Genomic DNA, 13,605 nt, shown 5'->3' with positions numbered 1-13,605 from the left:
ACTCAGCCGTCGATCAGTCAATCAGCTGTACAACTCTTCTCTGAGCCCTGTCCAAATTAGCCTCATCCCTCTCACACAGACAAGTGATGAATTACACTCCAGGTCTTGCCTGCCTAGAAAAGAAGTCCCACTTACACCTCCTTCTCTAGCCAGCTCCTCCTCTACAAAGCATTTAAGACCCTTCCAACAATGTGTTTTTTTTTTTCATTTTCTACTTACAAAATATTTCAAAAATACATTCAGAAGACCATAAAGTTCAGAAGTTAACATAAAAGTAGCCCAAATACCACCACCCTAAGGTAAAAATTGAAAAGCAGAGATATTACTTTGCCAACAAAGGTCCATCTAGTCAAAGCTATGGTTTTTCCTGTGGTCATGTATGGATGTGAGAGTTGGACTATAAAGAAAACTGAGCACCAAAGAATTGATGCTTTTGAACTGTGGTGTTGGAGAAGACTCTTGAGAGTCCCTTGGACTACAAGGAGATCCAACTAGTCCATTCTAAAGAAGATCAGCCCTGGGTGTTCTTTGGGAGGAATGATGCTAAAGCTAAAACTCCAGTACTTTGGCCACCTCATGAGAAGAGCTGACTCACTGGAAAAGACTCTGATGCTGGGAGGGATTGGGGGCAGGAGGAGAAGGGGACGACAGAGGATGAGATGGCTGGATGGCATCACCGACTCGATGGACGTGAGTTTGAGTGAACTCCGGGAGTTGGTGATGGACAAGGAGGCCTGGCGTGCTGCGATTCATGGGGCTGCAAAGAGTCTGACACGACTGAGCGACTGAACTGAACTGAACTGAAGGTAAAAATGTTCACCTTTACAATTTCTGCCACATTTGCTTTGCAATTACATGGTCCTTTGTTTATTCATATCTCTGTTGCTGTTGCCTATTTCCTAACTCAGTTCTCTGTCTTATCTGGTCAGGGCCATGTCTGAGTATTGACCTCTTTTAACCTATCCCTCAGAAGACAGCCTGGTGCATATAAGGCTCTCAATGTTTATTCAATGAATAATGCATGAATGACTTCTGTCCTAGAATGAAATAATGGCCATCACTATAGAAGAGTTATCAGACAAAAGACAATGACTCCATCTTTATTAAAATCCAAATAAATAAAGAAAAGAATTGCTTTTTTTTTTTTTGGCCTTGCCACCAGGCTTGCAGGATCTCAGTTCCCCAACCAGGGACTGAACTCTAGCCAAGGCAGTGAACGCCTAGAACCCTAACCACTGGGCCATCAGGGAACTCCCTGGGAAACAGATCTTTACTTAAGGAAGCGGGTTCAAATTTAAGTGTGTGCTATAACTGGATACTCCATATTAGAGTGGGTTAGCTGAACAAGGAATAGAACTGCCCTAGAGCCCTGATCCTTCTTGCCCTGGATAGCACACATATCTGCCCAAAGACATGGAAAGAACATAAGCCCTCAAAGCATCTCCCAGTTTCAAGACACCAACTCAACAGCTTGAAGAGGGAAAGAACAAAAGAAGAGACAGAGGTAGAGGAGAAGAGAAGGGAGACGACAGGAGGGTTGGGAAGAGGCAGGGAGGGAGGAGGGGAGGAATGAGTGGAGTCCTATGCAAAGAATCCTAAAACACTAGAGAACATTAATTTTTTTTCTAGGTTACATCAGGGGCAATACAAATCCTGTTCTAAAAATGAAGTCAAGTATCAAGTCCATCTGTCTGAAATGAAGCCAAGCCTAAAGGCAAAAGTATAAGAAAGGTCAAGTGCAACTGTCAGGCTTCTCCACCTCCTTTTACCTGCACTCCTGGCCATCCAGCATCTTAACAAAATCCTTAAAGCCTGGGTTCCTCCCACTGTGGTTCTCTACATGCTCTCAAAAGTTATATACATATACACTTGTATTCTCACCCCATCAACTTTATTGGAGCTAAGTTCTATTTCTTTGTGCTCTTATTCTTCTAATAGGTCACCGAAAGGTAATACGCTTCTGATTTAAAGGACTGTCCATTACTGAAAATATTACTTTCTTAACTCTTTATAGCCAATGTGGACTTCTAACTCTTTCTAATGAAAAAAATATGTCTTAGTCCCCATGATTGTAGCAGATTGTTTTGTTAGCAATTCTCCCTTTCTTCCCTGTCCCTGACATGGTTCCATGTGGGCAGAGCAGAGTACTGAGGCGTGACACTTGATATAAGAGAAATCATTTCTAATTGTGATGTCATAAAGAAACATCTTTCTTGCTCTGCAGATATCTTAGAGCACAGGTAAAATACCATATGAGCACCTTTCCCCTAAACAGCCAGAGTACATTAGTGCAGAGAAGCAGCTTTATACTCCTTGTCCATCACTTTGCACAGCACACACAGATACACATGGGCCATAATTTACCCAGTTTTCACTTTCTTTCAGTAGTTCCTCAAGATCAGAAGGTACTACATCTTCACTGTGAATGGAAGAACATGTAGATTGGGTTCTAGGTACAACTTCTTTTCTTCATGAAGTCACAACCTTCTTCTCTGTACATGAACCTAATGCTCTGTCAGTTCTGCTTCCTGAGGACTTTTTCTCTCTCATATATAATGGTTAACCAAAAGAAAAACCTCTTCCTCTATACCACGAGTTTTCAGTGATAAATGAACAAAGCATCACCAAGTGTTCCTCCCTGAACAAATGCCAAAAGCTGATTCATTCTCTGCATGACATCAGTGGTTTCATCCATCCATAAAGTGAAATATCTGCTAGTGTGTACTTGATAGTAATCACTCTTTCACACTCTACTCCACTGATAATATGCAACAGCCAACTGTGTCATTTGACAAAGGAATTCTGACAATAACTTCTGGTTTCTCTCTGCGGATAATGTTTGTCTTTAACTTTCCAACTGTTTTCCAAGTATCTCTTCAATAAAATGACTTATACTTACTTTTGTTACAAGGATCACTTAATGATGCTACTAAAGTTTTAATCTCTTTCCTACTGTTAGAAGTTTAACACATTAATTTTGTAATGGAAAATATCATTGGGTTCTTGTCCTGGGAAACTTGAATGGTCTAACAGAGAAGCCACTGTGCTTTGTTTGAAAATGACACCAAAACATCCATGGCTTCACAGAAAAAGTTTCACAACAGGCGATGACTGAGGACTAGGAGCAAATGGATGGCAAACCCAATAAAAAAGCAGTTTTGAAATAGTCATCATCTTATTTCCCTTCGCTTTTTTTATAATTTTCCATTTCAGCTACTGTTTTGAAATCATTCCTGTCACAAACTCCCTTGTTTTTACACATACAGATTCACGTTTTATATTTGGAATGGGATTTAGTTCTCTAAGTATGTTTGTGACATTTTGAACTGAAGCATTTTCATTACTGTTTTCATCACTATTTTCACACTGCAATGAGCCACTTTTGAGCCTCTGATCTATTTTTGCGCAATGGAGATACAACTTAAGACCAGCAACAATAAACTATGCTATTTTAACAAGTAAACAATGAGCAAATGACATAAAAAGTATAATACCTAAGATGAAGTGCACCATATATGAAATGCAAGTCTTCAGAGCACAAACACAATTAATACCAGAATACCTTTTAAGAACCTAATGGGATCTCTGCTGGATTTATAGTCACTCTCACATCTCAAGATCCTACATGCTCTGCTACTCCTACATCATCTTTCTGATTCACATTTCCACGTCCCCCCCATCACTCCACCCTCTTGTGTTGGTTTTCTCACTAATCTTTGAACACATCCAAACATATTCTCACCTTCACTCCTTCACACTGACTGTTCTCTCTGCCTGAAACACTCCCCTCTGGTATCTGTATGAGCAACTTCTTTCACTTCCTTTAAGTCTTTGCTGAAGGTTTCTTCATGAAGGCTACTCAACTAATTTATCTATTCTACTTTCTTCCAAAGCATTACCTCCTTCTAGAATGCTATATAATTCACTTACTTATTTGGCTTATTGTGCATCTCCCACTCCCACGTCTTCATCCTCAATAAAATGAAAACTTCATAAGGGCAGGGATCTTTGTTTTATCCATTCAGCATCTAGATTCATGGAAGGTGCTCAATAAACAGTATTAATAGTTGAATGAATAAATGAATGAGGGAGTAAGTAAAATTTTTTCATTGCTTTTCCTCTCTAACCACCAATCTGTCTGTGGATCTTACTTGAGAATTAAACAGAAAATGGAGAACCATCAAATGATTTAAGCAAGAGAACTGCACAAGGTCAGAAGATGACTTAAAGTGTGGAGAGGCTGGACTTCTTTTTTTTAGTTAAAAGTCAGTCTATGAAAGGAATGATGAAAGTCACAGTTTTCCAAATGACTAGGTCTTCTTAAGCAGTTAATTTCAATCCCATAATACAATATCTATAGATATATGGGCAATGTCTGTGTATATACACATATACGTATACAAATGCACACATTAAACATATGTTGAACGAATCTAGAAGTTAAGGACATTCTTCTACCATATAGATATTCTTCATAGAAAAGCTAATGACTTAGGTAATAGTTAAAACAATCATCCAACATAACTTTCCTGACACAACAGTATAAACTGTTTGATATGGTGCCCCTTCCAGTTAGTACCTCTTTTCACTCTCAAGGGGCTTCCTTGGTAGCTCAGACGGTAAAAAGTCTGCCTGCAGTGTGGGAGACCCAGGTTCGATCCCTGGGTTGGGAAGATCCCCTGGAGAAGGAAATGGCAACCCACTCCAGTGTTCTTGCCTGGAAAATCCCATGGACGGAGGAACCTGGCAGGCTATAGTCCATGGGGTTGCGAAGAGTCAGACACGACTGGGTGACTTCACTTTTCACTTTACTCTCAAGAGTGTCCTTGTCTGAACAAAAATAACTATACAGTCTTACCACTTATAAAGAAGATACATACATTTCTTCTTATTCAAGCATGCTGACCAAGCTTTTGAGGATTTCAGTGGAGTGGGTGTGGAAAAAGTGACAGCCATAATTATTTGTAACACCTACTGGCCAGCACTGCGAACGAACTCTTTCAAACAGGCAATTCTTTAGCAAAGAAGCACAGCCATTATTGTAAAATTACATGCCACAAGCTCCATATATCTAGTGTTCAAACTCAAAGCCCCATCAGGTCACCTGCACAATCTCCAGTCCTGTGAGAATGTTCATGTGGTGAGAGGGCACATCACATTCTTCTCTGCAAGCCTTTTGTCTGAAAAGCTGAGACCCAAACCCAAGACTCTTGTCAGAAGAGAGGGCAGAAAACAAAGGCTCTTCTATTATTCTCATGGCCCAGAGGGCTTGGAAACTAGGAGAATGTGGAGTCAAAGTCTTCACAACAACACATGTGTTTTGGTCTCTCAGTGAATTCCAAGAAGTTGACCAAACACCATATCTTGAAATTTGCACACGTGCTAAGTCGTTTCAGTCATGACAACTCTGTGGTCCTATAGACTGTAGCCCACCAAGCTCCTCTATCCATGGGATTCTCCAGGCAAGTGGAATAGGTTGCTATGCTCCCCTCCAGGGGATCTTCCCAACTCAGGGATAGAAGCTGAGTCTCTTAAGCCTCCTGCATTGGCAGGTGGGTTCTTTATCATTAATGCCACCTGGGACGCCCTTGAAACTTGCATTCCAATCTGCAAAAGCCATGCAGCCATTAGGTCTGCAAACAGGTTTTGTTGAAGCTGCTGTCCCGAATCATAGGAGTTGTCCCAATTCGTGTCAGCCCTAGGTAAACAGGTGTTAATTCTCATTGTGCTCAAAGACAATAATAGCATGGGCTTAGACCCAAAGTCAGAGAAGGCGATGGCACCCCACTCCAGTACTCTTGCCTGGAAAATCCCATGGACAGAGGAGCCTAGTAGGCTGCAGTCCATGGGGTCGCGAAGAGTCAGACATGACTGAGCGACTTCAATTTCACTTTTCACTTTCATGCACTGGAGAAGGAAATGGCAACCCACTCCAGTGTTCTTGCCTGGAGAATCCCAGGGACGGGGGAGCCTGGTGGGCTGCCGTCTATGGGGTCGCACAGAGTCGGACACGACTGAAGCGACTTAGCAGCACCAGCAGCAGCAGAGCCAAAGTAGACACTTAACACCTCAAGCATAAAACTTTTGTTTCTTGTATGTGTAAATAGATGACAGGCAACCGAATACCTCATTCCTTCATCTTTCATCATTTTTATTATTTCTTTTTTTCTTCAAGCATTTTTTTGTTTAATTTTTTTTACTTTTTTTAATCTTTGCATTTAACAAATTAAAGACTGAAATAAAGCCGGACTCAAAATCTGAAGTCAGAAGAAGGTGGTGAAGAAAATAGTGAAGATTCCTGAAAATCCAGGGTGACCATACAATTTATCATCCAAACCAGGGCACTTTTAAATATGAAAGGGGATGCATTTGATGATTCAGATGGGGCAATAGGAATAAACCAACTGAGAAGGTGTGGTCACACGTCTAATCTCTCATTCATTTTCCCACACAAAGGCCATCCTGTGTGTAAGGAAGCAATTCTGCCTATGCTATGTCAACCAAATACACTTCAAATGCAGTCCTCTCTCCAGGCCAGGCCTGCCTTTCCACAATGGAGCTGGAAAGGTTTTCACTCCACCCTGCATTCCCTATTTGTGTAAAACTGGTTCCATTTTTACTCAGGAAAGAACGCAGTAACACACAAGAATGTGGATGCAGGCCAGGGGCCCAGCAAATCCCAGGCCTGGTGCCTTGGGTTTCTCATAAAGGAATACTTCACAAGAGAGGAAGCAACCTACTGAGAAGGTACACAGATATCAACCGCACATTTAACAATCCAAATTTGAATGTTAGACCCTTTTTTGATGCCAAGGCACATGCAGAGCCCAAAAGCCACCTCTCCAGCAACACACATTCATCCAGAAAAAATAGCTAGGGTATCTGTCCTCAGCTACAGGTAACAACCTTAGTTCCTTTGCCTTTTGCTGAAATCAGTGGTGCAGAAGGCTTTGGAAAAAAGTAAAGAAATATATATATTTTTTTCCCCAAGATCAGTTTCCAGGCTAAACAGAGCCAATGCTTACTTTTACCCCATACTTCCTGTTTCAAAGAGTCAAACATCGCTCATGTTCTTCATAAAATTTAGTCCTGTAGCTAGTGACTATGAATTTATTGGAATATTTTCCCTCACATGCATACAAAGGGCAGACCAATTTTGCAATCTAGCTGGAATCTACAGCCCGTAAAGAATCTATAATGATGGTAGGAGCAGAGATGCTCCAGATGGCTTATCACAAATGTTCAGAATGACTTTAACTTCTTCACAGACTTCACAGTCACTCAGAATGATTCACTGCCCAAGGTTGTTCAATGCTGTGATAGAGCTCACTGCTAAAGCAAAAATCTTAGGCTTTGGCTAAGTGTAGGGGACTAAGCAAAAGACTGATGACCCAACAGTCTTAGGCTGTTAAGTCTTATAAAAGTAGAGTACTACCCACAGCTGAGAATCTGGGGACAAACGCTGGCAGTCAGGAAACCACCTGTCATGGAGGTAGTAGAAGAAATTCCTTTTGAATTCATGCAGGTTGGACTAAAGTCCTTCCGGGTAGGGGACACTATAAGTACAAGGGGCCATTTGTACTCAAGAACTACTGTTTTTCCAAGCAGTACGATAATCTTAAATTCAAAGACATTTTTGTTAATATAACTGTTTAAACTGCTTCACATAACAAAAATTGAGGCCAAAATGTGCCAAAGGAATAATCAAAACAAAAAGCTCAATAAAGACTTTTTAAATGTTAAAAAAAAGAAACTCACTAGTCAAGCTGCTGGATGATACGGTTATAATGTCTTCTTTGGGAGATGAAAACTATGTCTTCCCCACTGTACCCCATCTCCCAACAGGGAAGTGGATAATTTTTGAAGAATACAATGACTCTTTATGCTGGGCTTCTCTTGTCTGCTGGGAATGCCATCTGTCTCCCACACTGTATAAACAATCCCTGCAGGAATCTTCTGAGGCCCAAACAGATTAGCAAACTCCAGATTTTCACACCATCAATAGCATCCCCATCCAGATTAGGGTTCTTGCTTTAATAACTCCAAGGATAAGCCTAACAACTGCTCCTTTCTTGTTTATAGGTAATGTGAGTGTCATTTTAAAGATAACCTCTCAGAACATACAGCCATCTGTTGGGGGGTGGGGAGGGGTGCAGTGGAGCTCTCTCTAGGCAACAGAAGAAATGAGCCCTTGAGGGAATAGGAGAAATAGTAAAATGAAAACCATACTTATGAGACAATACGAAATCATGAAATTTCACCAGGTTCACTCTACTAATTATGTTTAAATCTTTTTCCTCCAAATTAAAAACTATAGAAAACTATTAAAAAAAAAAAAAAAGACAAGTTTCACACTTTGACAAAGGTATACGTGCAATGAGAATTCATTTTGCTTGACTCCAAGACAGTGAAAGCAGAAATCGTACTGAGAGGGCTAAAGGACCCCAGAGAAGTTTGCCTAAGGTCCACTTCTACCCTCTACCTACAACGGTTGACGATGCCTGCCTTCTCCAAGTTCAACAGCGCTTGATCCCCTGTAACTGTGAGCTCTGTATTGTCTCCAAAGACTTCCAACTCTAAAAGAAACAAAAGTGCCTGTAAAGATGTTCCTAAATTAATAATGATAAGCAAGGGAAAACACCTGAGCTCTGCTAATAGAGAAAAACACAAGGCATGTAAGAGCCAGACCTCTGCAGCTGCACGTCCTCCAAAACGTCTACGTCTAAATCTGTAGCCCCAGTTTCCTCCAGGCCCCAAGCCGCGGCAGAGGATGTTCACAACACATTCCAAACCAGAAGAAAATGAAGCCTCTGCTCCCTCAAGAGATGCTCAGATGGACCCAAAAGTCTCAGCTCCCTGGGAGGATCAAACCTGAAACACGTCCCGGTGCCTCTCACCCGCGTCTCGGGGCAGCGGAAGCCGAAATGTCAAATGAATGACCGCGCCGGGGCGCAAGGGAGGAAAACAAAGCCACCTCCCGTCGTCCGGCTTGCGGAGCAAAGGCCGGGCGAGGGCCGCACACTCACCTGGAGCTCGGCGCCTACCGCCGCCGGCTGCGGGTGGGGATGGGGCCGCCGGGCGACTGGGCGCCCCGGCAGATGCCCGGACCCGCGGCCCCAGCGCCCTCCAGCCGGTCCGCGCGCGCCGCGGGGAAAGCAGGCGGCCGCGGGCGCCGCCGCGCGTCGCATGCAGCTCCCGGCTGCGGCGGCCGCTGCCACGGGACCGAGGGACCCTGCGCGGCCGTCTCCGACCCGGCAAGCAGAGGCAGCGACGAGAGACGCAGCGCGGTGCCGAGCGCGCCCGGCGCGCCCCTCAGCGGCTCTTCCCGCCGCCCTGCGCAACGGGCTGGGTCTCGGCTTGCCTTTGTGTTGGCATCCTCCTTCGCTCCCAGCGACGCCCCGAGCTCCCCGGGAGGCTCCGCGCCACCGCCCACCCCCGGGTTACGCCGCGCCCCTCGCGCGGCCCGCCGATTCTGTCGAGTCAGCGGCGGCGGGGACGCGCGAAGCCATGTCTTCCGCCCGCTCTCGGGAGGGCACCCGGGGGTCCGGGCATCCCGGGGAGGTTCACGCCGAGCTCCGCGGCCCGGGCGCGGCGCGTCCCCGAGCGGCCCAGCAGCGCCCGGCTCCCCGCCGCTCGCTCTCCAGGCGTCGCCCGCGAGCCGCGCGCCGGCCCGCCCGCGTGGCCCCCTCTCGCCGCTCCCGGCGGGCTCGCCCAGCCTCCCTCGCGCCGCCACCTTCCTCGCGCCCGGCGTGCCCGGTGCCCTTCCCTGCCCCGGCGCCCGGGCCCTCGGGGACGAAGGGTGCGGGCCGCTCACCTCCGGCGTCGCCGGCGCCCCTCCCGCTGGACGCCTGGGCGACATGTGCCCGCACCTCCCTGCAGGGCACTGGGCTGGGGGCTTCCTGCACGTCGTGGACCAGAGGGAGGGCAACGGGAGGGGTGAGGGGAGAGGACGGGAGAGACTCCAGACCTTGTCCAGTTGGACGTTCCCGGGGAAGGTGCAGGAGAGCGGGGCGGGTGCAGCCAGGAGAAGGACGAATCCCGAGGCTGCGGCGGAGCCTGAGCTGCTCTCCTTGTGCGACGCCGGAGGACATGAGGGTTCCGAGAGGCGCAGCGGAGGAAGGAGACCCTCTGATATCAGGCAGGCTGGACTCTTCCGAAATGCCCCCGGAAGGCTAAATGGAGGAATGTCATGCCTCGATTTCCCCAACCGCAAGGGCAAGACGGTAATAGTCATGTCACCTACACGGGGTGTGGTCACGATTTAAAATGGATTGATGAAAGCGCTCCCAGCTACTTTGTCTAAAGAGGGCACTCAAATTAAAAATTACCGTATTAATACTTTAAGCTTTCTGTTTACTTTTTTTGCAGCGTCTTCAGTGACTCAGTCCCGCTTAAAGGAAAGAGTAAAAATGCGGAAATGTTAAGACTCTTATCCCCCATGCATGAAATCTATCCAGATAAGGGAAAGATTTGCACGCTTTTACAGTTAAACTACAACCCAAAACATTTTTTCCCCAAATAACAGATATCTTTATTGAGGGATTTTTGAGTGTGTACTGTCAGTATTATCCATTTTTTCCCCTTCTCTGATAACAGTTATTCATTTCCCTCCGCCCTACCCCCCGGGCCCAGGAGTCTTTGTGGTGGTTCCAGAATACTGACACCTCCCACCCTCACTCCCCAGAACTGGCCAGTCATCATATTCCAGACCACAGTGGTTGGTACTGCAATGGGCTTATTGGTCCAGAAATTCAATCTGGAACTTTTGCTGAATCAGTTCAGAAAAAGAAGTCCTTCCAACTAGGATAACTAATTTAGAAGGATATAAGCCACCAAATGTAGATATAAGTACCACCAATGCATTTGGACAAAGTCAACTTTAAGGAAGGAAACCTGAGGGGGCGGGGATGCTATCTTTCGAGAGTTAGGAGGCAAATATGTCTAAGTAAACTCTACCCTTGAAAGCAATGAATCCACCCCCTCCCCCTTTTCCTCAAGGCAGTTTCAGTTGTGTTCTGTCAGGGGTCACAAAAAGCCCTGACTCATTGTTCCTCTGACCCATCACACACACCGTTGCTCAGCTGCTCCAAAGAACTGATAACCCCACACATACACCACAAAAGAAACAAGTTCCTATTCTTGTACCTACTGGAAGAACAGGGATCCCAAAGGATCCCACATGATGTTCTCTTTGTATAACTTGCTCTATACCCAGCAATCACATATCTGCAACATTTAATATCCTGTATTAATTAACCACCATCTTACAATCTAACTTTAAACAAAAAAGCATAGAAAGAGCTAAATGGATCATTCTTGCTGCCCTTAGGTTTGAAAAAAAAAAAAAAAAGGCCAAACGTTTTTCTCTGACCTTAAAAGCAGTCCCATCTATCTTTAAAACTCTGTATATATCAGGCATTAAACCTGAGGCTGAGGATTCAAATAGAATTAACAGCAAAGTCATCCTAAAATCTCAGATAAGTGTGTAAAGGTTAGCTTCTTTCATACTGCACTCCCTATGCTTGTCACCAGCCCCAAACTGGGGTCTCCCCTTCAGAGGATTTCTGACTGGTTCTCATTTAGCCCCTTCTTGAGCTCATTTTTTTCACAAGTTGGTCGATTCTGTGTTGAAACTGGCCTAACATTAGATAGTGATTCCTTATATTGAGTTGAAATACTTCTTTCACCTCAACAAAACTACAAGGACTAAAGACAGACTCGGAAACCACTTGAATTGTCTATTCCAAGATTTTAACATGACCCCTAGCTGCAACAGCTGCTTATCATAAGGCAAGGTGTCCTGACTCTTCACCATCCTCTGTTACCTCCTTTCAGTGAATGTACTCCTCCTGAAGCATAGCATTCAAATCTAAACCCAAAGCCAGATCCCAGTGTTGAGGCCTGATAGAGGCCATGGCTAAAATAGGCCGGAGCAAGCATCCCAGAAACAGCTGAGACACTGCCCAGGCAGAATCAAAATTACCTCCCACCGGTGACAGGAGGACTCAGCCTGTCAGCATGCTCCCCATAGCCTGGTCTGTGCCAATCCGGACAAGGATAGAAATCTCCTAAGAAAGCCCACACGCTCGAAAATCTAGCCAATTAGTAGATGCAAAGAAACCCTTGTAACCAATCCAACCTTGCCAGTTCCCTGTCTTTGTCCTAAACCTATAAATACTACTGTAATCCAGGGCTCGGGGCTCTGGCTCTATTCCACTGTGTTGGATGTGGCCAGAGCCCTAGCTCGAGCTAGCAATAAATTCCCTTTTTGTGTTTGCATTGCCGTGGATGTCTTGTTCTCTCAGTTCTGGGGATTTGGACCTTGGGCATAACATTTGGGGGCTCATCCAGGATCCCCTGACTGAGAAGAACAACATCTTCCAGGCATAAGGGAAGCCTCACTAGGAGGAAGTATATCTGGACGCCGGCATCAGGTCAGGGGGCGAAAGAGTCGCCCGGGCAGCATAAGTCCGAGGCCCAGCATTCGAGCTGGAAGGCAGCTGGTTCTGTGAGCCATTCTGTAAAGGAACGGGGGAAAACGTTTCTCCCGATCCTGAGTCTGGTGGGCAGTGAACACCCTTCGGTAAGGTAACTTTGGGGAACAGGACAACAACAACCTGGGATAAACCTAGTTCAGTGTTTTCGGCTGATATTTGTTCGTCTACTGTCTGTCGTTTGAATCTGTGTGCCGGCGCCATGCTTGCTTTTTGTGTGCTTATTGTGGGTGTTGCCGTCATGGGTCAGAGTTATTCTACAGCACTATCTGTAATGACTGACCATTTTTCCGATTTTAAATCCAAGGCTCAGAATCTATCAATGCTAGTAAAGAAGAGGAAGCTAAGAACCCTATGCTCATCCGAGTGGCTGACATTTCAGGTTGGCTGGCCGCCAGAGGGAACTTTCAGCCTGCTGGTCATCCAGGCTGTTAAAGAAAGAATAATGGCTCCTGACCCTTGGGGCCATCCAGACCAAGCTCCTTACGTCCTGGTCTGGGAAAATTTAGTAGAAGACCCTCCAGTTTGGCTGAAACTCTTTAGTCACAACCCCCCCCCCCAGTGCTTCTGTTCCACAGGTCCTGGTCGTGGAGGCCCCCCAGGAAGAAGACTGTGAGGCACGGGAGAGCTGCAAAAAACCGACACTCCAGCAATCTTCTCTATACCCTAGTCTGATTGATTTAGACACTGAAATCTCGCCTCCCCCATATATCCCGCCACCCTTGCTCCCACAGGTACCTCAGGTGTCCTCCGGAGAACAAAGGGGGAACCCAGAACCCTCGGCTCCGCAGCAGGAGGCGGGGCCAGCCCAGGGAACACGCTGAAGGACCTGAGGGGGCGGAGACTCGTCCGACTATGGGAGCCGAGAGGCACCTTCGTCCACCGTTTGGGCGCTTCCTGTCCATGTTGGGCTGGCAAATCCTGACGGGGAATGGACCTACCAATACTGGCCCTTCTCTACGAGCGACTTATATAACTGAAAAGCTCAAAACCCCTCTTTTTCTGAAAAACCCCAAGGCCTTATTGATCTTTTAGATTCTATCCTGTTTACTCATAACCCTACTTGGGATGATGGTCAGCAGCTGTTGCAGGTGCTTTTTACTATGGAGGA

The 13,605-nt window shown here is 45.7% G+C and overlaps 1 protein-coding gene across 2 annotated transcripts in view; it reads right to left on the bottom strand.

Moving 5' to 3' along the window:
- HECW2 (HECT, C2 and WW domain containing E3 ubiquitin protein ligase 2) overlaps positions 1 to 9,120 on the bottom strand; it is a 451,986-nt gene extending 442,866 nt beyond the window's left edge. The window contains exon 1 of one of the 2 annotated variants that reach the window (XM_018061392.1): positions 9,027 to 9,120. The gene's annotated coding sequence lies outside the window, so the exon portion shown is untranslated. Of the gene's footprint in view, positions 1 to 8,871; positions 8,926 to 9,026 lie in introns of those variants that run through there. The other variant, XM_018061400.1, reaches the window with a different exon arrangement.

This window comes from Capra hircus, chromosome 2 (assembly GCF_001704415.2).
Source record: "Capra hircus breed San Clemente chromosome 2, ASM170441v1, whole genome shotgun sequence".
NCBI lineage: Eukaryota > Metazoa > Chordata > Mammalia > Artiodactyla > Bovidae > Capra > Capra hircus.
Note: the sequence above shows the minus strand (reverse complement) of the source record. Positions and strands in the feature narration are given on the sequence as shown.